The 14,261-nt window shown below is 36.1% G+C and overlaps 1 protein-coding gene across 3 annotated transcripts in view; it reads right to left on the reverse strand.

Moving 5' to 3' along the window:
• LOC150104441 (uncharacterized) overlaps nucleotides 1–14,261 on the reverse strand; it is a 328,160-nt gene that overhangs the window by 95,108 nt on the left and 218,791 nt on the right. The window lies entirely within an intron of this gene.

Here is a 14,261-nt window from a genome sequence, read left to right on the forward strand (position 1 = left end):
CTTTACTTTTAGAGTGGTAAATGAGTGGAATAAGCTGCCAGAGTCTGTTGTGGGTGCTATGACAGTGAGCGAGTTCAAGGCAAGGTATGATAGATACTGTGAGAATGTCGTATAGTTGTGTGGACATGATGTTTAGGGCCTCCCTCGATGAGTCTAAGGACTCCCTGGAGTAGCCCGAAAATAATAATAATAATAATAATAATATGCTCTATTCTTCATCTCCACACCATCTTTCAATGAGGATATGACAACCTAGTCGTCTTCTATGCTTCTAAAACACCCATTTTGAGATGTGGAACATCTTTATACACACATGGGAGTAAACTTGTAACAATGAATGTCAAATGTCGCAAAAGTGTTCACAGAAATAACTACTGAAAAGCACTTGTGGTACCGGTACAAATCTAGGAGGTGAGCTTCTCTCTGATAACCGAGAATTGCAGAAATTTTGGTGACCTGCATAACAGTCATGTGATGGATGTCTTCAGCCATGTAACAATCCACTAAATCACAACAAAATACTATCCATCTATCTATTTAAATATATATGAAAACGAAAATTTCAAGGGGGAGGGGGTAAAAAAACAAAAAACGTAAGACATCACACAGCTAAAAATGAAGTATTAAGAAAAAACATCCAAGAAAAATAAATACAATATAATTTATATAATACAAAGCAAAACAGGAAAATATACCTTCATCTACATAACTTAATTTCTTCCTATAAATTTCACCAAGATTTATACATAAAAATTATAACACAATTACTAGTAAAACATAAGCATAACACATTTACAAGTATGAGTGGATTTCAAATGCAGGTTCAATATGATAGTTCAATATGAATTGAGTGGGCCTCCTACATTGAGTATACTGACTCGACAGAGATTACTGTAAGAATAGTAGTAATAATAATAAAATGAAAAGCAAAAATACAAATAGCTTTTATTCTTGACTAATAGTTCTGACACAATGGACCGTAAAGAGAGAGAGAGAGGGAACTTACTGTGCAGAGTAATGTATTAGATAATTGGGAGGAGCGGGGGTTGACTGTACAATTGTTGCATGAACAGAGGGGCGAAAGATCAGAATAAGAAAATCACATGCACTGCACAGCAGTCTCTTATGCAATACGGGTCATTCTGTATGCTGTTCAAAGAACAGGGACACCGTTACTTATCTCTATTACTGCCCCCAACCCCAAAACAAACAAACCGATAAACATTGCCACCATTCAGAGAAGTCACAAAGTAATATAAATAGCAAAATGTGCATATGAAAACAGCAGAAGGAATAATTATTGTGGGAGGATGATGGTCAGCGATAAGGGGAAAATGATAAACACTGAAGAGGATATAGTAGAGGTGCTTAATGAGCAATTCCTTAAAGTAGTCCATCCTTGTAATGGTAACATGATGCAAAACTACTTGAGAGCAATGGGATTTGGGGAGGAACCAATGATGGTGAATGAGGTATTGAGTAAACTTTATGTCAACAAGACCATGGGACTTGATGGTATATCGCCATGTGTCTTGAGGAAATTTTCAAGGGAGTTAACATGAGTCTTAGATTAACCCAGGTTCCAAAGTAGTGGTAAAATTGTTCCTCTGTCCTTAAAGCCTGGGCTTAAGGACAGAGTCAAACTCAGCCTAAGGATGGTTATAGAGCATCAGATGCTACTAATATAATTCGCTTGAAATCAGAAGCCGTAGGTTTTCCTTTAGTCTGTTTGCAGTCGTGCACCCTTTCCTTTCTTACTTAGGATATCCCCACACAGGTATATGATCACCAGGTTCGTATTTTTATGAAGGGTCTAGGTCAGTCAACATGGTCAGAAAAGCAAGCATGGAAGGTAACAAACAAATTTAATGAATTCATAATTAATTGCAATACAAAGACAAAATTGATATTAATGTTAGTTTAAAACTTTTCTCTCATTGTCTCATTCTTAGATAAACATGGATTTCTTAATCTCTACAACACTATTCTTTCAATTTATCAAATATTTAGTTTACAACTTAATAGAAGCCAGCTAGGTATTTGACACATTATTAATCTCCCTTGAGTAGGTCACGACAGAATCTCCAGTAAGTTAATAGTTCTTAGAATTCAGTCTAATGGTATGGAGTCATTCACAGATATAAAAATTCTTCATGCTTATCCTTACAAAATTTCGAGTTACACTTTCTTCTGTTTCTGTTAATCAAGTTCTCTAAATGGCTAGAATATGTAAAAGTACTTATCTACACTATTTTAGGTTCTTTTGGGATTTTCTCTGTCCTTCCTTCTTACGAAGTTCTGGCTGCCTCGGTTCTGTTGCCACATGGGAATCACGTGCTCTCCCTGGATCGGTTGCTCGGTTTCTTTACTAAGGATTTAACGTCGATGCTATTCCTTACCGACGGCTTGTGTTCAAGATTCACTGTGTTCTGTGGTGGCGCCATACTGAGATTTCTCGGAGATCAGCTCTTAAAGATAAGAATTGAATCACGATGACCACTCAAAGCACACAGTGAGAATACAGGAACAAACAAGGGGGGGGGGGGGGGGTTCAATTCTGTGTTGCCCAAGAGTGCCACCTTTCCGAGTTTGACCTCTCCTTTCACCCTTCCGATTCATCCCCGACTGGGTCACTTCACCGTTCTTCATACGGGGCTTTCCAATTCCGGGAATGTATGCGTCTTGATGTTTTCTTAGAGGCGGCACCCACGGACGCTTATGCTGCTATTGTAGTATTGGGCAACCTTTGCCCCTTCTTACCGAATTATTGGCATTCTTTCACGTGTAGAAATTCACTGATAATTACTCTCATGTGAGCCCTTTTTGTTGACTTACAATTACATCACTAACTACAATACAAACAGTTCTTACTCTAATTTGCCAGTTGTTATTTCTTTTAAAACATAGTTATATTGTGCCAAATAATAAGTATGCTAATTTAATGGATATCTTCTGTTAGACTCTGGAAAGGTGACCTCATTTAGAGTGAGGTCGGCGTTTCAGATCTAACACATCTCTTTGCTCAGCCTGCCTGGGAAAGTGTATACTAGGTGCTTGGAAAGACAATGCAGGAGCATAGTTGAGTCAAAGTTCCAGGAAGAACAATGTGGCTTTTGTCCTGGTAGAAGCACAACTGACCAAATCTTCACTTTAAGGGAAGTCTTTGAGAAATCTTGGGAATATGCCAAGAATGTCTACACGTTTTGTGGACTTGGAGAAGGCATATGACCAGGTTCCTCGGGATAAGCTTTGGCAAGTAGTACAGGAGTATGGAGTGGATGGCCAACTATTAGCTGCCATCAAGTCCCTGTATGAATGCCCAGAGTATTGTGTCAGGGTAAACAGCACAAAGTCTGAACCCTTCACAGTCTCTGTTGGCCTCTGCCAAGGGTGTGTTCTGTCACCCCTCCTTTTCAAAATATTTATGGACTGGATTGATAGGCACAGCTGAGGCAGTGAGTGTGTCAGAATTAGAAGATGTAGCATTGGACGTCTGCTTTTTGCAGATGACCTAGTTCTACTTCCACAGATGACCTCCAGTGGACCCTGGATAGGTTTGTGGCTGTTTGTGCAGACGCTGGAATGAAGATCAGTGTGGCCAAAACTGAAACATTTGTGGTCTCAAAACAACCATACCAGTGCACTCTACATATAAGTGGAGTCCCAATGAGGCAGGTGGAGAAGTTTAAATACCTTGGATCCATATTCACGAATGATGGAAAGTGGGACATAGAGCTAGATACTTGAATTGCCTTAGCAAGCTCAATATTACGGGAGCTTGGCCGTTCAGTAGTATTGAAGTGGGATTCGTGTATTTAAGCCAGAAGGCAAAGCTGGCTGTCTTCAATACAGTCTATGTAGCCAACCTCACCTATGGTCATGAGAGTTGGGTAATGACCGAAAGAATGTGGACACAAATCCAAGCGGCTGAAATGAGGTTCCTTCGAGGGGTTGCGGGGCTGACAAGACTCAAAAGAGTCAGAAGCTCTGCAATTCGGGAAACCCTCAATACTCAACTGCTGCTTCTCCATGTTGAGAGATCACAGTTACATTGGTATGGGCACCTGGTCAGAATGCCACAAGAGAGGCTCCCTCAGCAGGCCCTCTTTGCCAAGCCACGTGGAAGGCCAAGGACTCGCTGGATAGATTATATCCAAAACCTTGGGTGGACACGTTTGGGAATTCCCACCAGAACACCTGAGCTTGGTGGCAGAGGATCATGACCATTGGAAGTTCCTCTTGCAGCTGTTGCCCCCCCCCCACAACCCAATTAGGAAAGGTGGGCCTTGAAGATGTATGTATTAAACAGTAATGACCATAGCACAGAACCTTGAAGCACACCTGCATTCTGCACCTCCATATACCAATTTTTTGTATCTATCCATCAACCACTCTCGTATCCATGTAACCAGTGTCATATCCATCCCCATTTGTTCTAATTTCCACAACAGTTCCATGTGCCATTCCCTTTATCCAGTCAGCAGTCACTCTATTATAAAAAAGTTAGTAAATTATTAAGGCACAACTTTAGTAATTTACTAATAATCTTCACAAAGAGATGTTGCCCCTCACAGAGTATCACATCATATCCACCCATTCAATATTACTACTAGTAGTAAAAGTATTAGTACTTTTACCACCATTCCTGAGATACTGATTGGTCTATTATAATTTGCTACTGGAATCTTAGAGCCTCCATAATGCAAAGGAATTATTTTGCCCTCTTTCCACTCCCTTGGAAATCTGACTGAACTGAAACTTAACTTAAAGAACTTAGTCAGAAGAACTGCCAGTTCCTTGCACCTTCTCATAAAACATGAGCTGATATCCCATCTAATCCCACAGCTATTTATGCTAAGATTCTGCAATACCTTAAGAACTTCTAATTCATCCACTTTTGTTCCCAGCTCTTGTCATACGTCACAGCAGTAACCACACTTAGATAATATATACCTGCAAAGTGGTCACTAACCTGAGCTATTTTGTCTGCTTCTGACACCACACCACCCATTATGCTTATCCTTCCATAGCCATTCTTACATTTACTTGCCATGTGGTGAAAGAAATGTTTGGGATTTCCTTTCACTTCCATGGCTAGTTTCTTCTCATTATTTGATTTTGCCTTCCTCACCTTTCTCCTTATAATACCCTCCACAATGATCCCCCCCCCCCCCAAGCTAATGCTTAATGATGCTACTCATCCATCTAATCCCTACATGATTAACCCTTCTGACATTGGGTATACAATCTGATATTGCTTCCTCCAGATGCTCCTTAACTATCTCCCATCCAATGCTGGTATCCTATCCTTGAGAGTTTTATGACATGGCACAGCTTCAAGCTTCTTCCTAAGCTTGTCATCATCAACTGCATTGTACTTTCTAGACAGAAAATTCTTCACGTTTTACAACCTGCCAAGTCAAGACTACATGATCACTCTCTCAAATCAGAGGCAATGTGGCTACCGTGGTTAGAGATAGTTCTGTTCCCATAACCAGATCAAATACTCTTGTATCCTGAGTCTTCTCCAACACATACTGCCTCAAGTAATTATCTCTGTAAGTGCACAAATTCCATTTCCTTCCTGCTATGTGTTCTTTCTTTCTTCCAAATCTATATTCCCATAGTTGAAGTGCCCCATAATAATTACTTAACCTGACCTCATTGCGCTAATTCTCATTGCTGATGCATGCCTTCCTGATTATCCCTGAAACCCCCTGTCATATAGCAGCAACCAATCATATCTTTTGTCTTACTGGTCTCAATCTCAGAACAGACTGCATCAAAAGAGCAGCCATTCTCCTGCTTATTCTTTTTGACTGCATTTCATTTGCTTTCATCAGTTGTACCCTTCCCCAATCTTATTTTCTCTATCCTCCCTGAAAATAACAAACCCTTCACATTTTATCCTTGTAACTGCATCATCTGCTGTTAGTCAAGTCTCACTAATGCTTATAACGTTTGACAAGGTTGCACTAACCAATGCCAAAAAACTCTTCCCTCTTGAAACTGGTACTTCTGGCATTAGTACATAGAAAGTGTAGCATCACTTTAGGTCCTTTACTTACTGAATTGACTACCCTATTTGGTATTTTTGTTCGAGACCATATTCTGCATTTGTTGGTCATTCTCACACTCACCTTGTGGATGCCTTCACACATATTCAACTGCATCTACCTTAACTGCTTAAGATTTCCTGATTTTGTGGTTCGGCACTCTTGGTAATGACACCAAAACCATTTAAGTACAGACTAACAGCATTATGCAAATCCTTCTTTACAAACTCAGACCATAGGTCCATCAATCAATACTTAAATATATACTATGTATTGTTTTGTATAATGTTTCATTTTACCACATATATTCATAGTGTTTTGTCATAAGTCTTTTCCAGATCTACAAAACCTAAGTACAGATCTTATCATATTCCCATGATTTCTCAACTATTTGTCGTAAACTGAAATTCTGATCTCAACAACCTTTATTTGGCCAGCTTGTTCTCCAAGTTTCTCTTCCACAATTTTTCTGAGCATCTTTTCAAGAATGCTTGCATAAACCTTACCTGGAATACTTAGTAGATAAATTCCTCTGTAATTCTCACATTCAGTTTTATTCCCTTATAGGTGGAAACTGTAAGAGCTCTATTCTAATCATCTGGAATTCGACCTTCTGACCATGCCCTCTGAATTATGCAATGTAGCCACTGAAAAACTTTTATATCACCATATTTAAGCATTTGTGGTCAGATATCATCTACTCCAGCTGCTATTCCACATTTCAAGTTTTTGATACCTTTTTAGTACCTCAAGTATTGATATGTACTCCTCTTTGGATTGCATTCTTCTCAAAAATTTTCTACTACTTTCTGTCACTGCTTGTTTCGTTTAACAGTTGTTCAAAGTAATTTCTCCATACATCTAGGATATCCTTATCTTCAGTTTTCATGTGACCTTTATCATCTTTTATTCCTGTTACAGTACTCTTTCCTCCATTTCTGAGCTTTTTCAATAGCCTCCCGAATATTGTGCACCTTCTGGAATATTTATTTTCTATATTCTTTACTAAAGTCTCCCCACAACTTTTGTTTAGCTACTTTTATCCTAGCTCTCTTACATTTTTCTCTGTATTCTTTCATGGTGTCTGCTAACTTATTTGCTATGAACTTTTGGCATGCTTTCTTCTGTTCGAGGACTGCTTCTTTAACATCTTATTCCCACCATGGTGCCCTTATTTTTCTATCCTTGAAGACAGCTTCATCACATACCACAATAGCTGAATCAATCAATGTTTACTTCAGAGACTGCCACTGAGAATTCAAGATTTGTTTCTTGTGTTCAAACTGTTTCATTTTTTCTTCAATAATGTCTGTAATGTTTCTGTTGCACATTATAAAAGATCCATGAACTTCATTAGTATAAAATGTTGCTAGTGTTGGGATTCTATGTTCATTACATGAATCAGGAGCCAAAATTTGTTACTTTGTGCAATGTTCATAAATACGAGTATCCTAAAATCTTGTAAGTAGAGGTCCATCCATATTAAGACTCTGGGTGTTTGTAAAATCGACATGTGGAAGTTTTTTTGTTTTGATTTTTGCTGGAGATTTTTCTAATAATTTCTCATAATTTCTTATGCTGTCTTTTATGTTGGCATGCTGGGAAAATTTACAGTGTATCATGTCATAGAGGGTGATGGGGCCTGTGGACATGAATCTCCTCAACCCAAGGAGTGCTAGACAGCAATTCAAGTGTGTCCTTGATTTTGTCCCTTGCATACCACTATACTTGGACCCCTCCAGGCACAATCTGGCATAGCAAGCAGCAGGCTTATTCATCAAATGATTAAGAAGCCTCCCAAAGTGTTAACAACATGTTCGGTCCCAAGTTACTATCTGGTGACATGCCGAAACTACTTTACACATACTCTCAAAAGGAGGAAGTACTGGCTCCATAGTTCAATAATAACTGAGTGGAGAGTATGCCCTGCAAAGCAACCACCCACACTTCATCCTAAAAGAAAGGGAGGAAATGGAAACCACCGACCCTGCTGTAAAGAAGAAATACCGTAATAGCCATTTCACACCTCCAATAAGCAAAGTGGTGATGTTTCACTGGGAGATGAAAGTCACCTACAATCCAGACGTTTAGTTGGCATTTCCACCAACTATGGAAGGTATGCTTTTAAGGCAGTAATAGAGATGATTGCACAGACTTACTGCAAATAAAATAACTGAAATTTTTCAGGAGATGGAGCATGAAAACACTGCGCATAAATAATGTGAATTTGCAGGAAAGCCATTCTCAGCCTCTTACAAATGAGGAAATGGAAGATCTGGATGCATATTTGACCAGCAGCAGCAACAAAAATTCTGGCCAGGATTCATTGATACCAGCAGAGGCTAGGTTGCATCGATCCTGACTAGGAATGAAAGTACTCTATTAGAAGAGGTGTACTTCTAGAAATTCAAACAACCCTCCTTTCTTATTTTAAGAAAGAAAACTTCCTCTAAGGATGATCCAGTCAATCCTAACAATCCACAAACAGGATCTTCCTCGTGTTGTAATGTCTACCTTGCTAACTATTTACTGCATATTATACAGGTACCATTAAAATAAATGTGAATACTTGTATAAAATGTTTAGAATATGAAAATTGTTGTATGCTATTTTATGAAAGTCTCATTTTTAATATGCACAGAATGCATCTCACAAAGATGAGGGCCCTTGATATGTGTACTTAGACTTTCATACTAATTTAGAATGAATAACAGAAAATGAAGTAAAAGAGCAGTCACTTTAAGGCAAACAAAATTTTTGGTTGTATAAATAGAACAATATGGAAAAATAAAAATTCAAATATTGTAACTAAGACAAGTATATATAAAAGGATGATAAGACTACTTGCATATATCTGAAACAAGGGCAGAAGCAGTTAACCACTACTACAGAAATGAAAATACTCTGGAAAACTATGGGAAAAGCAAAATGTGATAAGATCAGAAATGAAGGTACATACAAAAAGTCCATACAACTAGTAAATGAATGGAGAGCAAAAAGGAAAAATGAATCACAAAAGCTTGAGTGAATGTTAAAAAGACAAAATAATTAGAAAAATGTGGGAAAAGCAAAATGTGATAAGATCAGAAATGAGGGTACATACAAAAAGTCCATACAACTAGTAAATGAATGGAGAGCAAAAAGGAAAAGTGAATCACAAAAGCTTGTTGAGAGAATGTTAAAAAGACAGAATAATTAGAAAAATAGAAATGAAGTACTAAAAGACCAGTCCAAAGGAATATTTTAACAAAACTTTTTTTTTTATCACATGGACTAGTTCTGTTAAACTATTACTGCTTGATGAAATTCCAGACTTAAAGAATAGATAATGAGTGGCCAAATATTACAAAACTTATAATACTAACAACGTTAATAATGATTTCTTTGAAATAAAAAAAATTCAACAAGGTATGAATATCACTGTACTCTTTGGTATTGTTTTAATGGCGCTTTTCTACAAGATTTGAAACCATGTATAACTCCAAATATTAAGAGAAACACAATGGGTATGTTTTTTAAAAAAAACTTCATGGCTCACACATGTAAAAAAATTATATAGAATTTTATTCATTAACTCCAATATATTTCATCCCACATTATGTAGACATCATGAGAGAGACAGGCTGTTAACTGTATTCAAAACATTGTTTTTTTTTTTTTTTTTTTTTTTTTAATTATTCCATGGTATTATTACACCAGATTATAGAGGTCAAATTCATGTATTTTATCCAGCACCTTTTCTGGGTTAAGTTCACATTTGGAAATATTCATACAATTTAGTAAATGCATTGGCAATGCTTCCTCGATGTTACATATTTTGCAGATGGGGAAGACGTATGCCATTGCTAAACTTGATTGGTCTTGTGTGGCCGGTCTTGAGGTGAGAGATCACGGTAGTGGCACAGAGCTTAAACTTGGAGTGGATGGTAGCTCCTGGTTTTTCTGCTGAATACCAGTGATTAGTCATGTCCTGGAGAATTGTTCTTCTTATGTTTTCTTTTTGAGTGGTTTTAAAAAGATCAAAATCAGTGGTATCACTTGATACTGTAGTCCTTTCTGCTACTTCATTTGCAGTTTCATTTCCCTTTAATCCCACATGGGATAGAATTCATTGGAAAATTAATTCGGAATCCTTATGTAGCTTGTTTATGTTTTTTGCTATGTCTCTAAGTATTATTTGATGGCTAGTGTATCAATTCTTAATAGCTTGAAGGGCTGGTAAGGAATCTGAGAAAAATATAAATTCCTTTGAGTTTTGTTTATCGAAGTGTTGCAGTGCTATCTTAATGGCTATTAATTCTGCATGGTATGAGTTGCATCCAATACTGTTAGTTGTTTTTAGTTCTATATTTTGAGAGCCAGAGATGAGTATGCCACTCCCAGAATTGCATTTGGATTTTTGGAGCCATGTGTAGATTTTTACCAAGTCCATATTCGATTATTTTTGAAAGAGCTAATGATCTCAAGATTTCAGGGCTTTCTAGGCTTTTTTTTTTCTCATGTTTCCCTATTTCAAAATTGATAACTATATTTTTCCTGTCTTGATTTGGAAGAAATGCTGGGTAGTTAGCTATTTTATTTGAACAATCCAAGGGATTTTATTTTCCATGATTTCATGCATTGCTGATTTTTTCTTTATTCTGTTTGTTCGTTGCCAATTTTTTAAAAAGTTCACTTGTTCTATGATGTGCAAGGCTGGCTCTTTTTTTCTACAAATTTAGTAATATTTCTTGCCACCTAATTTTTAAAGGAACAAGGTTGGATTTGAATTCTGCTATTTTTCCAGGAGTTGCATTCCTTAGTCCACATATGATTCTAGCGGCATTTTTCTGAATTTTTATAAGCTTGTCTAAACTGGTTTGTGATGTTTGTATGAATTTTGCATTCAAAACATGAATCACAATAATGTGATTCATGTTTTGAATGCAAAATTCATCAATAATGAGTCAAAGCATGCGCATACTAGCTTCTGCCATAAATAAAGCTGAAGCATGTGATAACACTATTAGAGTTTAAAGGAAGAACTGTAAAAAGTTGCATAGATAAAAAGTAATTTTAAATATTAATAAAAATATAAAAAACTAAATCATGAACATTTAATAGTGATCATTTCCCAAAATTTAGAGATTGGTATGAAGTCTTAGCAGTTGAGGTTTAGATGATTTCATAGCAAGCATTACACATTTTGAGGAAAAGGCGATATTTGAACTTGCTGGAATGAAGAAGTTTTGTCTGGTTCCAAAGAATCCCATGCCTTGGGTCAAGAGCATGAGAAGCAAGGCCAGACTTGTCAGATTCCAAAAATGTAATAACATTCTGATGTTTCTTTGATTCTAATCAAGGAAAATAACCAATCTGTCCAAAATAACAAAGACAACATGAACAGGGTACCTGATAGACACCTGTGTTAAATTGTGAATGAAGCCATGTTATGTAATTTATTATTTTTCATTCACATTTAACATGGCTTATTAAATATTAATCATGGTTTATATAAAATTGTTTATTATTCCTTAAATAAGAATTACTAATTAAATATTTACTCAAAATCTGACCTGCTATTAACTTATAAAATAATAATATGTTTAGAATTTTGTATAACTAAATATATATGGTGTAACGTAAAGTGTTAATTTATATTTAACTGTATACGTAATCAAAAAGTTAAAGAAGTAGCTTAAATATTCTGTTGTTTTTATTTGTGAAATATTTAATGTTATGTAATCACTCATGAATAATAATAGACCATACATTACATTAGCGAAATTTTTACGTGCAGTCTGTTGTCATGGAGACGCACGCGTAAACAACCACGAGTGGAGTAGAGCGTGGCGTTCGAACGTAAGGTGGGAGTGAAGGTCATATATAGATAGATAGATATAGAGAGAAGAGTGAAGGTCAGATAGATAGATATAGAGAGAAGAGTGAAGGTCAGAGAGATAGATATATAGAGAAGAGGGAAGGTCATAGAGAAAAGTATAGAGAAGAATTATTATTAAGGAGTGAGGAGAGAGTTTTGCGGAACCAAGATTATATAATCCTCAGGGCAGAGATTTATGAGTATAGTGTTCGGAAGTGAACCTATAAGTAGTGAAACATAAAGTTTAATGTTATGAGCGAAAACTGCTGTTGTTATGAAGAAAGGTTGATGCCGTAATCAGATAAAAGGAAACTGGACAGTCAATGCGAAAATTCTGATTAGTTCTAGTTAATCTGGATTACGATTAAATTCTATGTTGCCCTAGGAAAAGGTTATATTGATTACTTGGAGAAAAGTGAACAGGAAAAGATATTAGTACCTAATTACTGTTGTTTGGAATAGTGAAGTGCGACTTACAGTAATATAGTTTAAACTATGGAGAATATTTGTTATGTGTGTTCCGCTAATGTTAATTAAGTTAATTCATAAGTGCTCTCTCAATAATTTGATGTATTGAAGAATTTGTCTGGTAAGAGTAGTTGTATAAGTTTCTCTATTCTAGCATTAACTGTAACATACCTCCGATGCTCAAGGTCCGGGAATATATTTGCTTGGAATATAGCTTGCGTAGTTTATTGCCTGCTGTGAATATAAACATTGAGCTGATAGATTTGTGAAGACTGAATAAGATGTGAAATTGTTATATTAACTTGAGATAAGAAGATTTGTGTTTTTGAGACTGTGAATAGTATATGAAAGTTAGAACATTGAATTAGCATCAGTGACCTAAGAAGAAGTGTTAAGTTAATTGTATAGTTCCATTTTAAAATAGAGTTCTTGTATTTGTTAACCATATCATATATTAAATGTTTTATTTTGTTGATCTAAATATTGTGTTTGCCTGAATTCCTTATTATTGCACCGTTCATAAATATTCGAATCTAGCGGGAACCCCAAGTAAAAATGATAATAGATGATTCGGCCTAATGAGATGACTGCTAACTTAATTTAGAACTGATCCTACTATTTATATAGACTAATCTAAGAATAGGGTGGCGCAGTATAAATATAAATTTCCCTACTTTTGGATCGGTGATCATTTCGTAATTAGTTGTATTATTCATAAAGGTGACTTGAAACTAGATAGATTTAGAACATGACAGAAAAGAGTTCGTCGCGACACCTGGTAAGAAGGAAAAAAATGGTAATGTATCTGTTGAAGAAGGTAAGAAGGAAGACAGTTTCTGACATGGCTTGAAGGAAGTATTTAGACTGAATTTGTGAAGAATCTGTGCTATTTATGTGCTTCGGAGTGTCCTTTAAGGTAGGGTATTGAAATTCTTTTTATAACAGATTGTAGTCTGGTAGAAGGATGACAATTATGAATAATATTTTGAATGGTAGATTGGTTGCATCCATTACTCATTAGATTGCATTTAATTTTATTGTTATATGGTTATGTTTTGTTGACAATATATTTGCAGTTTGGTTCCACTCCGAGTCTGAATTACTTCAGTTCCTAGAGAAAATAAACTTTTTGTTCATTACTGAATGTGAATCCAATAACCATATACCCTTTTTTGGATACCTTAATAATTCAAAATCCCACAGTCATGTTGAATTTTCAATTTTATATATATTGTTCCCACTTATGAAAAGTTATTTGCAAGCTATAGTATGATTTGTACCATGTGTGGGCTATGGATTTTTTCCCCTATTCTTTTTTTCAATTTTTATATATTTTTTGTTTTGTATTTTTAACTTATATTTTACATAGCCCAGAAACTCTGCTCTAGAAACCAAACATGGAACTTTTTCAGGCCACTTCAGTCTTCCAAATAAGCAGGGCAATGATCTCACATCAGACAATGAAATTCATCCCCACCCTAAAGACAATCACACCCGTGCATGTTCACAGTGGGATTCGAACCTTCAACCCGATGGCTGGAGAACAGGTGTGCTAACCACTCGGCCAACCAGGCTAGTTAGTTTATTAGAAGCATTGAACCTTTACTAGCAGATACCTTCACTCATTCTTATACCATCATTCTTCACAGAATGATGGGCATAATCAATTTAATTCAAGCCAGAGGTGACTTGAAAAAGTTCCATATTTGGTCTCTAGGGCAGAGTTTCCATCCTATGTAAAACAAATAAAAACACACAAAAAAATACATAAAATTAATAAAAATAGAAAAAAAATCCTTGGTTCACCCACAATACGAATATACTATCAGTTTATAGAAAAACCTCTCCACAGGTGGAAGCCACATAAAAAATAATAA

This window comes from Typopeltis vanoorti, chromosome 8 (assembly GCF_054136105.1).
Source record: "Typopeltis vanoorti isolate ZY-2024b chromosome 8, IOZ_Tvanoo_1.0, whole genome shotgun sequence".
In the NCBI taxonomy this organism is placed as follows: domain Eukaryota; kingdom Metazoa; phylum Arthropoda; class Arachnida; order Uropygi; family Thelyphonidae; genus Typopeltis; species Typopeltis vanoorti.